The sequence below is a fragment of the Cydia pomonella genome, chromosome 22, assembly GCF_033807575.1.
Source record: "Cydia pomonella isolate Wapato2018A chromosome 22, ilCydPomo1, whole genome shotgun sequence".
Taxonomy (NCBI): Eukaryota; Metazoa; Arthropoda; class Insecta; order Lepidoptera; family Tortricidae; genus Cydia; species Cydia pomonella.
In genome coordinates, this window is record NC_084724.1 from 4,186,834 (window position 1) to 4,204,174 (window position 17,341).

The 17,341-nt window shown below is 38.1% G+C and overlaps 1 protein-coding gene and 1 non-coding gene across 2 annotated transcripts in view; one reads left to right on the forward strand and one right to left on the reverse strand.

The window, feature by feature from the left end:
- Nucleotides 1-17,341, reverse strand: part of LOC133529945 (mucin-2-like) — a 44,260-nt gene that overhangs the window by 11,986 nt on the left and 14,933 nt on the right. The window lies entirely within an intron of this gene.
- Trnaq-cug (transfer RNA glutamine (anticodon CUG)) lies at nt 5,069-5,140 on the forward strand. The gene has a single exon. It is a non-coding gene; the product is annotated as a tRNA-Gln (tRNA).

Below are 17,341 nucleotides of genomic sequence, written 5' to 3' on the forward strand. Positions count from 1 at the left end.
GACAATACAATATATGATATTGTTCAATAAGCAACTATATAATCGAATAAAACTCACAAATATTAAGTTAACCCCATCTCCCTCATTATTTATGTTTCGGAAAGAGACAGAAACGCGGTCCCCTCGTAGCACCGGCTATGAGAATCAGGTAACTAGAGTGGAAAATTACTTTTTCCGGTTATAAGAATTTGATACGGAAATGTATTATAGAAGAAAGGTGACGGGAAATGTCGATTTTGCCATCGGATTGTGTACTTCGTTTTTAACACGCTTTTATTAGGTCGACCTGTATGTAACTAACTATGTAATGGAATCTAAGGTAACTAATTTAACCATCTTCCATGTAGTTCTGATGACAATACAATAATATGGTACTGTCGAACTGATCTGATGATGGAACCGGAAGATATGACCTGGAACTTCATGATGGAACATCGTATGCTGTGTTTGGATTTGTTAGAAAAGTCTTGTAATGAACTTTGACCACGATTAGGTTTCAAGGTCTGATGATGAAGCCAGAAGATAGGCACTAGCATTCTATGGTGGAATATTGTTTCATAAGCGTGTTTTTCTAGTATTTTTTAAACTATTAATTTATTTGGCATTAGGGGTCATCCATTGATTACATCACACATTTAGGGGGAGGGAGGGGGTCAAGAAAATGTGACATGTTGTGACAAGGGGGAGGGAGAGTCACAAACTTTGTGACGTCACTTTAACATCACCAGTAATCGATTTTATTTTTAGATGTTGTAGAGTTAAATAACGAGTTTTTGGACCGATTATTCGTCATGTTCGTTTAATTTTCTTTCCTAATCGGTTTTGTGTTATAAAATGACTTATATTTCTTTCATCAAAAGTATTTTGATAAAATATTAATAATACCTAATTCGAAAAATGTGACGTCATACCAGGGGGGGAGGGGTTTTGCCAAATGTGACCAAGCATGACAAGGCCCCTCCTTGGGAGGGGTCAAAAAAACTAGAAATTCGTGTGATGTAATTAATGGATGACCCCTTAGAAAAAGAGTAAACAACATTCACGTGTCTTTTTATTGAAAATAATAAAACTCTTTGAAAATAATAGTGACTATTAATTGAGTCAAAATTCTTGTTTTATGTCCCAAAAAATATTTCGGAGTGGAGCTTTTTGTACGATTTAATTTTTCTCAAGATAATTATAATCTACAGCCTAAATGGTCGCGCACTGTGCGGTTTAAGAGGAATTTCTTCCCGCGGACGCTCCGGCTGTGGAATGAGCTCCCGAGGGTATACAGTATGGGGTTCTTCAAAAGGAGTGTACAGGTTTTTAAAGGGTCGGCAACGCGCATGTAACACCTCTGGAGTTGCTGGCGTTCATAGGCTACGGTGACTGCTTACCATCAGGCGGGCCGTATGCTTGTTTGCCAACGACGTGGTATAAAAAAATCTGCAGCTAGAAATACATGCAATAGAACTCAACTATTTTTTTTAAATGACCATGCAATTTCGCAGCTGGGTGATACATAAATATTTCCATAAATGTATTGATGCACGGGATTAATGGACCAATCTGATTCAGGTTTTCAAGTCAGTTCATTAAGTGGTCTATTTATTGCAAGTCTGCTTGATTATAGAGTAATAAAGTTTTATGATAGTGTAATGACTTATGAACTAATCGTAGTTGCGATGTAATAACATGCGTAAGACATTATGTTACGCGTAAGTTCAGTTAAGAAGAAAGGGGACGGCCGCTTCTCCATATAAACGTAGTGCCCATTTTTCTCTCTGGATATTGACATTATGGAAAATATTTTTAAATAATAAATAAACAAATCATTAAAATTAAAACTAAAATACAATAGAACTCAAACAAAACTTATAAATAAAAAATGCTCCCCAGGTCACCTTCATGCATTATGGTACCCAGAAGGCTAGCAGCGTTACCTTTTTGGATGGCCAGGCTTATCCTCTGGCCGAGGTAGCTGCCAGCCCTTCGGTCACCTGAGGTGTCTGTTAGACGCTGGGAAATTTCTTTGAATATTATTTTTGCGCTAGGCCCCCACGGTCCCAGTTTCTACGCTAAACGGCGCAAATATGTAGCGCACACCGAGGACAGCATATTTGCGGCATTTGTTCTGTTCTGCGGTTGTCCGTTGTAGCCGCAGCTCCCGCCTTGACGAAGGTCGCCTGTAGGTGGGACGGCGCGAGCGTATCAACGCAGGTGGCGTCCCACACAAGCGTCCTCCCAAGCCTCCAAGGAATGAGTGTCATCCCGTCGGGACGCTTGCCGTCGTCGCGTGCGATACCGTTCGGCTCTAGGATGGCCGGCACGCTAACAGAGGCAAGCGCCCTCCGGATGACATCATTCAGGGAGGCGTGGCGCGAGATGCGGCCCGCGCTTCTCTGGCAGGACAGTCCGTGGTGGCCCAGCTCATCAACATTAATTTTAAATAATTGGATGTATAATAACAATTGGTATGCTACGTTTGACTTTTTTCGATTTTTTTATTATTGTAAAAATCAGGAGCGAAAAACAGTTTTCATACAAGTTTTCAATGCTCCTAACTCTTCTTGATGTTGACACACAAAAAAATTTATGAAATAAAAAAAGCATCGAAACATCTAGACGTAAGAGCATCAAAATCTTCATATTTATGTTATACTTTTTTAAAGGAGGATTTCGTTGCAGTCTGCAGGAATTCGAACCAGCTTCATTTCTGTCAAGCTGAACTTAAGTAAAATTATGGGTCCTGTCCACACTGTGGTAAGGAGGAGACCAGCTTGCACTTATTAGCAGAATGTACTATGTATGCGGCACCGCGATATAATACATTCGGTAGTGATACACTAAAAGAGAGCGAAGTAAAGGATATTGTTGTTAAGATGTCCTTCTGTTCTGCAGGAAAACGAGAAGATTTGAGGAGAATAGTGTGGGAATGCCGCCGGGACAGTAACCTGCAGCTCCAACTCCAGGGAATTAGGCTGAGTGAACGCAACGAGCCTGCTTCCGGCCGGGCGTCCCTGCACTACATCTACATGGGTGAGACGGAAGTATATTTTTAGACTAATTGAGGTAAAATGATAAAACCTTTCATTTCGCGCGATATGCCTAAGCCCTCCCCCTCCCCGCGCCGCAAGCTTCATCACGCGGCGTTTCATTCATGGTTTTGTTTTTTCTTATGATACAGGAGGCAAACCAGCAGACAAATCGCCTGATGGTAAGCGACTACCGTCGCCCATGGGCACTCGTAACACCAGGGGGTTTTTAAGTACGTTGCTGGCCTTTGAAATGGGTGTACGGTTTTTCTTGAAGGTTTTATGGTTCCTTTCTAATTAACGTTTTTTTCCTGGCTTGTAAATAATTATAAATCATTTATTTGGTGATAAGCTAACAAACATACAAAGGTAATATTATAGGGACATTGCTTGTAAGTGTACTTAGACCACTGGCATCATATGTCGCTCGTTGAGTTTCCTAAAAGTGGTGGTTTCTACTCCGGGTGGCTCTTGTCCTTAAGTCTGCCGACCTCTGCCTTAGCTCCTAGCACCCTTTAAACCAGTGAACTTAACTACGGCCCTGAGCCAGGCAGGATACTGACCGTAAGCCTGCAAATTCGACCCGTGAAAAAGTAGCGGAAGCCTAGCCGATGGCCGTCAGAAAGAGTCAATATCATACGATAACATAACAGTCTGCAAATTTCCAAAGGTCGTCGACCCATCAAACACCAGCCGCCACACAAAGCTGTCGAATCGTTACAGAAGTGCGAGGCCGAGCGCCGATATAAATAGTACGCTAGCAGAGACATTTGCGAACAGTGATTCTGATTGTAGATGAGCGTACGAACTCGATATTTACCAAACTGTAGAATGAGCCCATCCCAGGTTCTAGGCAAAGGCGCTATTTCCATAAAGCTTCAATTTAAAATCAACCTTATCGACAACTGACAATATAGTAGTACTATAATAGTACCTCTAAGTTGAACACGTCACAAATAGTGGACTAAGGGATAAACGTACGCGATCAGAGACATTTCCGAACGGTGATTGTACATAGATGAGCGTAGGACCTGATATTTACAAAACTTTACAGACTGAGCTCATCTTTAGTAGGTTGTCAACAGTTTAACACCAAGATTACAAAGTTAACAATGTAATATTAGTATTACAATTTATACGAGTATGAAATATGTTCCCACATAGCGCAAGTATTGTCCAATAACAAAGAGATCCCTGGGGAAAACCTCTCCGCCAGTATGACTTTAAACTAATTTAAACTTTATGGAGTTTACATGAAGGTTCAAAACGGAACCGTCTTGTAGTACTATAGCTATACTGTAAAGTTGAGTACAATAGAAAAAGCAAATAATGTAAACAAACCATTTTAACTTCATAACTTCGTAATCTCGCACTTTTAAGAGGGAAATATACCACGTGATCGTCCATACAAAGAGAGAAAACCTTTTTTCCTTTTCTAAATATTTTCCATTCTCCATGATTTTGACTTTATTAACTCAATGAAATAGTACATTACGATACAAGTGCGAAAAATAGGAAATTCGAAACGAGTGGCGATAAATTAAAACACGACCGAAGGGAGTATTCGCACATGTATCGTACAACGTTTTACAGTACATATGGCCCTTTTAATGTTCGGCACAGTAACGTAATATGATAATTTTCGCACTAGTGCGCTAAAGTACCACCATATGTACTGTAAATTAAGTTTTTAAAGGTTTTCGTTTTTTTTTTTTTACTTGCAATTTTTTTTTATCATAAAAACGAAACCTATAAGTAAACCTAGAATATATTATGCTGAAGCGATCGACATCAAAATCAAAGTGATTTGCTAAAATTTAGTTATTGGAAACAGTTTTTTCCCGAAATGGAATTTCATAGAAAAGATACCGTTATTTCGTTAGAAGTTATCCCGCTTAAGGAAAATCATGATTTTCAACAATTTGAAGTGAAACTTCTCATGCGACTTCCAACAAGGTTGCTTTAAACGTTCAACGCTATAGCGATTATTATAATCGGTAACATAAAGTAGTAAGAGTTTGTGATGAGTAAATTCGTCGATTAGCTCAGCCGGTTCCATGGTGTAATGGTTAGCACTCTGGACTCTGAATCCAGCGATCCGAGTTCAAATCTCGGTGGAACCTGACTTTTTGTATTTTATCTTTTTATATTTTGTTATTTAGGAATTTTAGAATATATATATATATATATATATTTAAATATATCGTCGGGGATAGTGCAATACCGCGTAACTAACAAATGCAGTAAGGTCCAAATACCTTGTACATTGTTTGTGAGTTAAAATATATGTTAATTTTTAATATTTCAGTGGAAACAACCTACCAAGAGGTTTTAGGTTATGTTATGTGTCAAATGTTAAGAAAACCCGTTATATTTGTTTAAATTTTTTGGCATTTCTATTGAATTACACTCCACGTAGTTTTTGCCTTATATCACATAACTACTACTACTATTTACATAGCTCAATTAAATCAGAACATCTCCTTTTGGCTTTGTCTTAGTCGTATAAAATGTACCAGTGTTAGTAAACTCCAGATCTAATTCACAAGAGCGAATTTCAAGGTATCGAGTCACCCAATTACCGAGTATGTCATGTCTGGTCCGTAAATGAGTAATGCTCACGCCAGACGTCGTCTTCCTGACACAGAAGAATATTTAAGTACAGCAATATTGAGGTGAACTATAAAGCAGGGGAGACAATCTTTTAAACAATGCCATGGTTTTTGACGCACTAAATGACACGAAACAAAAAACAAAACCTTTAGGTGTATTCGCTTTTTGGACAGTTCTCAATTTTTCCCCTCGTTGATGGGAATTTTAATAAGTTTTTGGCAAAAAAATAATTTTTGGTACAAGCTTTTATCGCTAACTGTACTTTTTTTTTCCACAGGCAAATAATACTCATCGAGACAATTCTGAAAACCCCAAAAAACAATTAGGTTGCGTTGTTTTTCACAGAGTTCCTATGGCTACCTCCTGACTCCACCATCAGATCAGTTTGATGGTACCATAATATTGCATTGTTACCCGACTTACATATGTATGCAAATTTTCAGCTTAATCGGAAACCGAGAAGTGGGTCAAATTTAACTTGCAAGATTTCAGGACATACTTACAAAGCAAGCAACAAATATACATACATACACGTGAAGTTAAATAAAAGCTTGCAATAAAAAGAACTTCACTAAACACTCTGAAATACCATCATTTTATGGTCCACTTCAGTTCACCCCGGCTAATACCTTGTACAGATTATGAGAACAAAGTAGGCGCTCGGTAATCCGGCACCCGAATTTTGCCCCCTTGCCGGATTGTTGAAACTGCTGGATTAGTAGATTTGAATCATAAACACGTGGAACTACCGAACAATGCAACTGCTCTGTAATCCGGCGTTCGGCACACTGCCGGATTATAGAGCGTGCCATCTAAGACTATAACTGCCGGATTGACTAGCGCCGGATTATCGAGCGCCTAATGAATGTAATTACGAAAGACGCAATACACGGGAAAGTGAACGAAAACTACGCAGTTGTGAAAGATAATGCAGCATAAACAGAAAGTGAAAGATTACAGCGCAGATAATGTTATCGTTACTATTACAGCACATATTACAAATTAATCATTCCCTAGTTACTAGTTATCTAGGCTTGTGCCAAAGGTAAAATTAACAAGTACATATTTAAAGTATGTATTAAAAATTGATTTTTCGTAAGCCATTGGCGAACTTTGGCGAAGACTTCGTAAATCAAACTATAAACGCATATTTGTCATTATGGACACCCGACTCAACTATAATGACTTCATTACGAAACACATTAGTGAACTATAATGAGTTTGACCAATCGCGTCACGCCGCAGTCAAAACCAAAGGACGCAAGACATCAACGAGTCTCTTTTTCAATAAATACTTACCTGATATTGTTTAATTATTTAGGTTGTACAATAGAAAAATCATTATTTTAGTTGACTTGTAGAAAAGTTTTGTATACAATAGAGATATAATTAATCTTTTCAATCTCGTACCTTACTTAGGCTACTCTGCAAGCATCATGGCCTATACACGATACTCGACTGAAAACCTCTAATTATATCACGATTGTACTAAAATACTATTAGAGAACTAATTAACGGCGTTCGGCTTCGCGTACCTCAACTAATGAATTATGATTAGTCGTTGATTTGTCTGTCAGAAGTGTCCAATTAAATTTCTCAAGCTGAAAAATGTCTTACTCTAAAACAATGTATTATGTTGTAATCTTTGCATACGCTATAAAGATTAACTAGACATTATAGTTACATATATTACTAAGAACAAGAGATAAGCTGACTCACGAGAGGTCGGAAGTGCAATCTAGTCTTAAGATCACTGTTATGAATAGGTACACATTATTTAATGAAACCCGAAATTGAAATAATTCAAACGCAGTTGAACCGAATTTTTGGACATTTCTACACAGAAGAGTCCAAATAGTTCTGAGCACAATTTTATTGCTAAGAGATAACGGGAATCTGTCAGTAATTTTGAACACCTTGCCCGCTTAGATACTTTAAATGTACTTACAAGTTTTTATAGAAAATCGAGACCAGCCGAAGTTTTGCTTGCGGCAGGTTTGGCATAAAAATCATATTTTCGGTTGAAAATAGAATAAAACGGTCGGTTTCGACATAAAATCCGGGTTTGGTCGGACACTATAAAATGGTGTCATGTCAATACTGCCCGCTAAAAAGCGTTATCACTAATGAAATTAGAATGCAAATATGAACTGTAAATTCTTTACCTGAAAGTTCCAATTTCAAGATCATTTGTTTTTGAGTTACTGTTAACTTAGGAGGCAGAATGAGTTGTCAGTGATTTAATTTTGTAACCAACCAACATTATTGAATGTTTATATTATTTATGAATTGGTTATTTAAACCGTTAATCGTTTGGTGGATATGACTAGGGTGTCTTCGTATACAAACATTAGCGGAAAATCATCACATATAAGTATTTGTTATCCTCGAATGACGTAATTTTTTGATAAATCAATTAAATAGGTAGATCAACATTATCATGCAATATGATGTGAATGCATGTAGTGGAATAAATACTTATTTTTACAAATTTCGTTAAAATATATCTTTATATCAACTTTTCCGACTTATGTTGCCACTGCCCTAATACATATATTCGATGATACGATTAATATTCCGTAGTTGACAGATAGACAGAGCTGGGTCTAAACTAAAGCGACTAGTCCAACGTCGGCGACGAGGTTTCCGACCACTGCAACCTGCAACTTAATGACAAACTTGTTTCGCACACACACATACTCGGCAGCCATTCACCGCTCAGCCCTCGAGTCGTCAAGGTGTGCGTGTCACGCGTAAACACGTGAAAATCGGCGTGTTAAGAAATCAGTTTTGTCATAGCGACCTATAGGTATTTCAACTTTTGTGGTTAATATGTTAATCGTACCACGATATATTTATCTTATCTTTAAGATAACACGTTGCGGAGCGATATTATGCGGAAGTTTATTTTATAAAATATTCTATGTTAGTATAACCCTGAAGTATGTTTTAAAACTAAAACTAGAAAAATCTTTCTAATATTTGAAATATCAATGCCAAAAGCAGGTCAATGCCACAGAAAATTTAATGAAGGTTATTTAATAACTGCATTAATACACACTAAAACATAATAAAGTTTGGGATAATGAATGAATATAAATAAATAAATAAATAAATATTATAGGACATTATTACACAAATTGACTAAGTCCCACAGTAAGCTCAATAAGGCTTGTGTTGAGGGTACATAGACAACGATATATATAATATATAAATATTAATAAATACTTAAATACATAGAAAACACCCATGACTCAGGAACAAATATCCATGCTCATCACACGAATAAATGCCCTTACCAGGATTTGAACCCGGGACCATCGGCTTCATAGGCAGGGTCACTACCCACTAGGCCAGACCGGTCGTCATGTGTTTGTTTTTTTTACAAGTAATTTCTCTATGAGAAAGCAATTAGTGAATTAGTAAAATTATCTAACCTGATCACAAAATTTCACCAAAATTGATTAATAAATGCTACCTGAAGATGAGAACAGCCGGTCAGACGAACAGACATACGAAAGTATTTTGGCCCAAGCTGAAGCGAATACGCTACGCGCTCGATCTTGGAGGATTAGACAAATTGATTATATTAACAATACAATTTGACAAACAGTAAATTATCGATTTGAAAATCCCAAACCTTATGAAACGGATGAACACATTTTGATAAAACATGTTTTAGAACCAACGCTAGAAAACCTGCTTCAAATAAAAAACATCCAAATCAGTACATCCGTTTAAGAGGTATGGTGCCTCAGACGGACAGACACACACACAGCGGTCAAACTCATAACACCCTTTTTTGTGTCGGGGGTTAATAAAAATAGAAGAATTTTAACAAAATCCCATCCCCTATAAGACTATATGGGGCGTAAAATTGAGTCGATTAAAACAAGACTGAAATAGGTTCCATTCAAATTATTTACATTAATTTGACCGTTTAGAACCGAGACTAAAAAAAACCTGCCATTTACCAGAGTGTTACCCTAGATAAGATACCCTAGTCTAATGACGTCATAGTCAAGTATTGGACAGGCTAGCGCTATTATGCTCAGTCGGCGATTTGCAGGAATTTCCCTATTTACGAGTTCCCCGCTTAGTATTCAGGCTACGACCCTCCGAGACTTTGGGACATTACATTTTTAGCATATTTTCGTTCCGAAACTAAACTTCACACTAAGCGACAGCTAAAGAATGTGTAATTTTGTATATAAAGTGTCCCTGTTTATATAGTTTTCGAGTGTTTCATAGAAGGTTTACGAGAATTCGCCGATTTTGCAAACATTCAAAGACTTTCTTACATAAATCAGCTACGCTTACGGCAGAAGTTCATTTCGCACGACATGTATGAGTGTACAAGTGAGCTGCGAAATTGCATCGAGAAATTAAGAATGAATTCATTGATAAAGTCGCCATGCACTTTTACGTCTAACGGTACAAATTGTTCATACAGCAATTTGTAACCTTATGTATAAATGAGGGTTATTGTTTTTTCATCATATCAAAAAATATATACGATATACCCGGTAACTACGGTACTCCATCTGTTTGCGCCGCATAAATATAACCTTTTTAGGGTTCCGTAGCCAAATGGCATAAAACGGAACCCTTATAGTTTCGCCATGTCCGTCTGTCTGTCTGTCTGTCTGTCTGTCTGTCTGTCTGTCTGTCTGTCTGTCCGAGGCTTTGCTCCGTGGTCGTCAGTGCTAGAAAGCTGAAATTTGGCATGGATATATAAATCAATAAAGCCGACAAAGTCGTACAATAAAATATAAAAATTTAATTTTTTTTAGGGTACCTCCCCTACACGTAAAGTGGAGGTGAAATTTTTTTTTCGCTTCAACCCTAGAGTGTGGAGTATCGTTGGAAAGGTCTTTCAAAACTAATAGGGGTTTTCAATAAACATTTTTTGATAAAGTGAATATATTCGGAGATAATCGCTCCGAAAGAAAAAAAAAATGTGTCCCCCCCCCTCTAACTTTTGAACCATAGGTCCAAAAAATATGAAAAAAATCGTGGAAGTAGAGCTTAAGAAAGACATTAAATGAAAACTATAGCGGACATGATCAGTTTAGCTGTTTTTGAGTTATCGCAAAAAGTTTTCCCTTCATAGTAAAAAGACTTACTTTAATTAAGTACTGATTATGTAAATTTGCCTATTTGTTTAACTTCGGGTGAAAGGTACCGTTTCATCCCTTGGTTAACAATTTACTATACTTTAAGCTCCAGTTTAGCTTATTGTGACGGAAGAGTAACTACGGAACCCTACACTGAGCGTGGCCCGACATGCTCTTGGCCGGTTTTTATTATCTATTCTGACCTCCTTGTCGGGTTTTCAAATAAACGGCAAGGCGGAAAAAGAAGTATATGTACATGACACATTTCAATGTCTGAAGAGAAAAAAAATCCACAAATAACGATATTGCATGCACTACAAATAAATATATAAAAGAAAGTGAGATCCATATAATTCAAGCACATCAATATACAAGTGCCGCCGCTCTGTGGACGCTCAACAAGGAGTAATTCAGAACCAGTATAATTATTTCGGTAAGTTATTCCGCATCTCCACCATCCATATATTAGGTTGACCATATACCTATGAAATTGGCGTTTTGCATGGAGAACTTTAACGAAATTTGATTTTTCATACAATTAATTTTGCGGATTTTTTTGTGATGGCATTGTCAAACCAAACAAATTTTTGCCAGTAATCTGAGACATTTTTAAGGCACATTTTCTATCTCATATTTTTTTTAAATCTGTCCCGTCAGAAAAATATAAGTCATTTAAATACTCGAGCCGGCAGCACATGAAAAGAGCTGTTTTCAGGGCGGTGCACGGTGTTCTGAATACATAAAACAATAAAAGTCGCAAATAATTTTATGTAAAATCGTAGTTATGTAGCGCACTAATGAAATTAAAAAATACTTCGAAGTTACTATTAAAATAAATAAACTATGACATGACTAATACTTATGAACAAAAACGCCAACTTCATAGGTAATGACCCAATAATATTATACCCGGTTATTACGGTATATCCGGTCGGATGGAGGGTAAGACCGTATGATCGTATGATGACCAACATAGCAGTTATTTTACATCACTAGCAATACAATGTGTGACGCAATTTCGTCCCGCCCTTCTTACCATATTGTAGAAACCGCCCAGTTGTGTCAGTCGTGTGTTACGAACGTTTAAAAAAGTGAGAAAAGGTTGAAATTTAATGGAAAAGACCAGATTTTTTTAACGAATTCAACTTATTTTCCTTGCTTTAGAGTTCGAATTAGGAATTAGTCCGAAGTCCGATCTTAGTCCAACGTTTTTCGGTTTGGTGTCTTGGAAAAAATTTAATTCAACTTTGAGTATAGTTACTCCTAAACTACTTTATTAAGGGGCATAAAGATGAAAGTGGAGGCCCCGCGCGTCATTCGCCTTTTCATACAAACGTAGTCCTCATTTTCCTCTCTGGATATTAACATTATTGAAAATATTTTGACACAATTAGTTGTATATCAACCACAGCTATGCCACTACGTTTGATTTTTTTTTTCGAATTTTTAATTATTATAAGAGTTAAGAGCATTTAAAAATTTGTATGAAATCCGTGTTTCACTCCAAATTTTTACAATAAGTAATTAAAAATAGCATGGCATAGCTATGGTTAATTTAAATCTATAATTTGCATAATCTCAATATCCAGAGAGGGAAATGAGGACTACGTTTGTATGGAGAAGCGGTTAAGTAAATTAATATTAAAAGCTTGTTTTCTTCTTTATTAATTGCATTATAAACATTTGCAGGTAAAAGTTAGTGAGATGTGCAATAAAGAATATTTTTTCTCTAGCGATCTTGTGATATTAGGGTGAGAGAGATGTAGACTAATAATAACGTATATTTCCTAAACCCATATTGATATAGTAAGCGCGTTTTCAGTTTCGGCGAACTTTTATAGTCAGTACCCCTAGTGTAAATAAATTCGATTTCCAAACGTGACGTACGCGTTTGCGTTTAGTCTCATTTTGTATTGGATTTCGAAAGAGCGCGCCAAGCGGGACGTTTTGGAAACTCAAAATCCTATACAAAATGAGACTTAACGCAAACGCGTTCGTCACGTTATGATGTCGATCAAAGTTACACTAGGGGTACTGGTAGCCAAAGATCCACGTCACCGATCACCTGCAATAATATGTTACACAACGAAGGCCGCAAAATATCTGACATGATCTTATTTGTAGAGCCATAAGAGCGTGTCACATATTTTTGCGGCCTTTGAAGAGTAACATATTATTGCATAAAGCAATCACCATTTTAAAATAATTATAATCACCACCCCTACAACACGTCCTTACGTCGTGGACATAAAACCCCTTATCTTACTCTATATGCTGTTTAAACGTGGTTTACTACATTCTGTATACATACACATACATACATACATATAATCACGCCTATTTCCCGAAGGGGTAGGCAGAGACCACGGATTTCCACTTGCTACGATCCTGACATACCTCTTTCGCTTCCTTCACTTTCATGACATTCCTCATACACGCTCGTCGGTTTAGGGTGCTCTTGACCTGGCCTTTCTTCAGGATTTCCCCGATTTGATCAGAGAAAGTCCGCCGAGGTCTACCCCTTCCAGCTCCCTCTTCTACTTCTCCCTTATACACTCTTTTTGTAAACCTTCTTTCACTCATTCTTTCCACGTGTCCAAACCATCTCAACATACCTTTCTCAATTTTTGTCACTACATTCTGTATACGTTAATTAAATTACGTCAATCGGAGTTACTGCAAAAGTGGAATGTCCGAGGCTACCACAGTTTCGCTTCCTATGTGACCTGTGACCTATTTTGCTTCGTGCAAGTTATTGATTGTAAAAGAGGTGTTTGTAAAGCCTAAGAAAAAATCACATTCCGACTTTGACAACCTAACCCTAATAAGAGGGGAAATGCGTTCCGCATACCACCCAGGCGCGGGGACGGGCCTGGGATGGTTATGTGGGACTTCCATGTAGGCTGATGAGACCCATGGCTTACCCACTAAAACCCCTCTATTGCCACCTCCGTGCTATAGGGCGAGGTCCGAAGTACTCTTCCGCGACCTCGCCAGCGTCAGCGTCCGGGCTTAGACTCGACTCGTGAAGAATAGATCACCCCTCCACCTCAGTGGGCGCGTTGATCATGCATCGCCCGCGCAGGGACCCTTGTGTAGGCGGCAGACGTCCCCGAGCCTGCCGCCCACAGGTACTCCCAAGGCGGAGTCCCGGCCAACACGCACGCTGCCTCGTGGGAGACGAAGCGGTATGCCCTCGCCATCCTGACCGCCATGACCCGCTGCGGTCTTCGCAACCTAACCCTAATCTAACTATAACGTAAGAATAAAAAAAAAATACTGAGCAACTTTCACTATGGGACCATCCCCAAAATCATAGAAATCATCGACATCTGATCAGCCAAAATGCATTTAAACCAGCCCAATTGTTAGCGGCGCGCGTCTCCATACTTAAAGTCGCGTTTGACTTGTCGCGCACGACAACGCAAGTCGTGGTAACGGGCCTAAAAGCACAGTCACGTAACTCTAAAATGGAACAATTTAATCCCAACCGTATCTTCCTGATGAGTCGATAAAATCGTATCGTAAAAACCCAAAACAAACATGACGTAGCCGACGTAGCATGACATCATCGGTCGGAAAACGTAACTCTGTTATCAAAACGTTTTCTTCACTAGAGCTATTCTGTTAGGTGAATCATCTAATAGAGTTGGTGTTGTAATAGAAGTTTTATATCTGCATTAACTCGTTCTGCTGTTAGAAATATATAATATGTAATACTTTTATTGTTGAACAAGTAGGAAAGCGGACCCTGGCGCTATTCCGGGAAAACGGTAAGCTGAAGACAAAGAAGTTAGGTGCTCTTTACTTTAGATTCAGACTTCAGGTACGCATATTGTCTGGTGTGCGAGAGGGACATATATATGTGCATAGCGATATCTCGCTCACACATAGAAGACGAAGCCGCGTATGGATCCACTTATCGTACAGGCTGAGTGAAGTGTGTAGGGGAGTCCCCTAACAATAACGCGAAGCAGAGCGAAACATTATGTTCCCATTTTGACGTTACAGTTGTGTACTTTTAGCAGAGCCATAATATGTAAACATTTTATGATTATCAGCGCTACGTCACAGTAAGTATACTGTATATTTGTTAACACGTTGAACGCCATGGGGGGCACCGGCGACCTCACGAAGTCAACTGCAACACGCCATGGGGGGCACCGGTGACCTCGTGTTAAACCTGTTTTTAAGACGCTATCCTGCGCCGCGTGTAGCAGTTATAAGCAATGCGTTGTATGCAAGGGACCGGCATGGCGCTCGTTAGTAAAACGGTGGCTTGGGACGTGGGTGCAGTTAGTGACATAGTAGATTTGTTGAAAAAATGAAAAAACAAGGCATTTTTTTCAAATCACAGCTTTAATTCTATAATTTATATAATTAAGTATTTGCAATAATTATATAATTAATAGAAATTAATTTCAATTATCTGGAGATACACGACAATTATCAAAAAATAAGAAAAAATAAATTTCCCAATGCAGACACACACCTGATACATGCATTCCACAAAAAAAACATCATAAAAACCCAAAATTAACAAAAATAAACAAAAACAGCGTATCTTCTTGAACCAGTAGCAGGAATTGCCAAACCAAGCTATTGTCACACAATGCCAAAGCAGTTAAATTTTATATTATAAGCATATTTTAGCGGGTGCGAATGTGACAGTATAATGACCGGCACAGTGACCGGCGTGGCCGGCGGGGGGACCGGCGTGGCGTCATGGTAACGGTTTTTGAAATATGAACTTCACAGCGCCACGGGGGTCATCGGTGACCGCGAGTTTTTTTTTTAATAACTTTTTAACTAAACCTCCAATAACAAAATAAAATATATATCTATATACATATCAAAGTAATAATTGAATTTACATCAAGTTTTTTTTTAAGAAAAAATGAATATTTTGGTCTGGCGTTTAACGTGTTAAATAGGACCATAACATTGACATATATCTAAGGACGGGCCTTACTTAGTTCAGAGATGTCACTCACGAATTCGAGCTAATCGTGCAGTCTGATGCAGCTAGTTGTAACCAATCGCGCGCGTGATGCGAACTCATCAACCAATCACGTTGTGGCGTTAGACTGCACGATTGGCTCGAGTTCGTGTGCGTGACACCGCTGTACTGGCCTCATTCAATGATATATGTCAATGGTCCATAACGAGGAGTCTTCAACAGGAGTGAGACGCGTTGGCGGACCGACACAGTCTCCTTGGATGGAGCGAAGGCGCAGTGGATGGAGCGAAACATGTTGAGCAATCTTCGACTTAAAAAACTTAAGTGACCCGGTTTAATAAATAAAAGTACGTAAGTTTTGTTAAAACTATACAGATAGTTTATTTTCCAAGCAGGCATATTACAATGCGCTTATAATCGTCAAATAAAGCTACACCGACTCTAACCCTACACCTCTGACCCGAAATGATTTAAATTCCTCCTAAATTGTAGGAGGGTATCCCAATATGGGACCGGCAAGAAACTCGGCGGGACACGTATTTTCAAAACATTACATCTAATATATAACATGCATTAAATAAAAAAATACAATTTAAATCAATAAACGAAAAAAAGTCTTGTAATAAAATACAGTAGGTAATTTCTTATAGAAATTTGATGCACTAGATTGGTAATGCAGGACGTTATCATTGCCAAACATCTATAATTTTTTTACTGGCTTGGATAAGTGATAACAGTTCTTTCTACGTCATAGCAGTAATAATTGGCCAAGCGCCAGTAGTTAAACAAAATATGACGCAGTCGCGGTATGATCACGCTCCAAAATAGTGACGTACGCAAACTCTGACTAGGTTTCGTCATTTAAATGTTAAAATAGTGTGACGTATGCAAACTCCGACTAAATGTCGTCATTTAAATGTTAATACGAGTCGCGGTATGACCAGTGACGTATCTAGGTTTAATAAATAAATAAATATTATAGGACATTATTACACAAATTGACTAAGCCCCACCGTAAGCTCAATAAGGCTTGTGTTGTAGGTACCTAGACAACGATATATATAATATATTATAATTACAAATACTTAAATACATATAAACACCCATGACTCAGAAACAAATATACGTGTTCATCACACAAATATATGCTCTTACCAGGATTTGAACCCGGGACCATCAGCTTCATAGGCAGGGTCACTACCTACTAGGCCAGACCGGTCGTCAAATCATCAAAATCACTCAAATCATTGAAATGATTATAAAATAGAGCGAGAGACGATCGTCCTCTTTCGAATTTAGGCCTGAGTATAGGTTCCTGACTTCACTTTGTATGGTAAGTCAACAACATTTCTATTTTTAACGTGACGACGCTGTTGACGACCATTAAATATAATACCTAGTATACGAGAGAGGTCAAATATGCTGCTATAATATAGCGACATTAAGGGCCTGTTTCCACAAAGTCTGAGTAAAGAATTAGATAGCTAATTAACGAATAAACTAACTGCCAGATAATAATTCCTGCGGCTTGTAGCACGGACGCATTTTTATCACCAATCACTCATGCCTTTCACGTTCTAACAAGTGGGTAAGTGCGAAAGTGACAGGAATAGTGACAAGTGATAAACATGCAA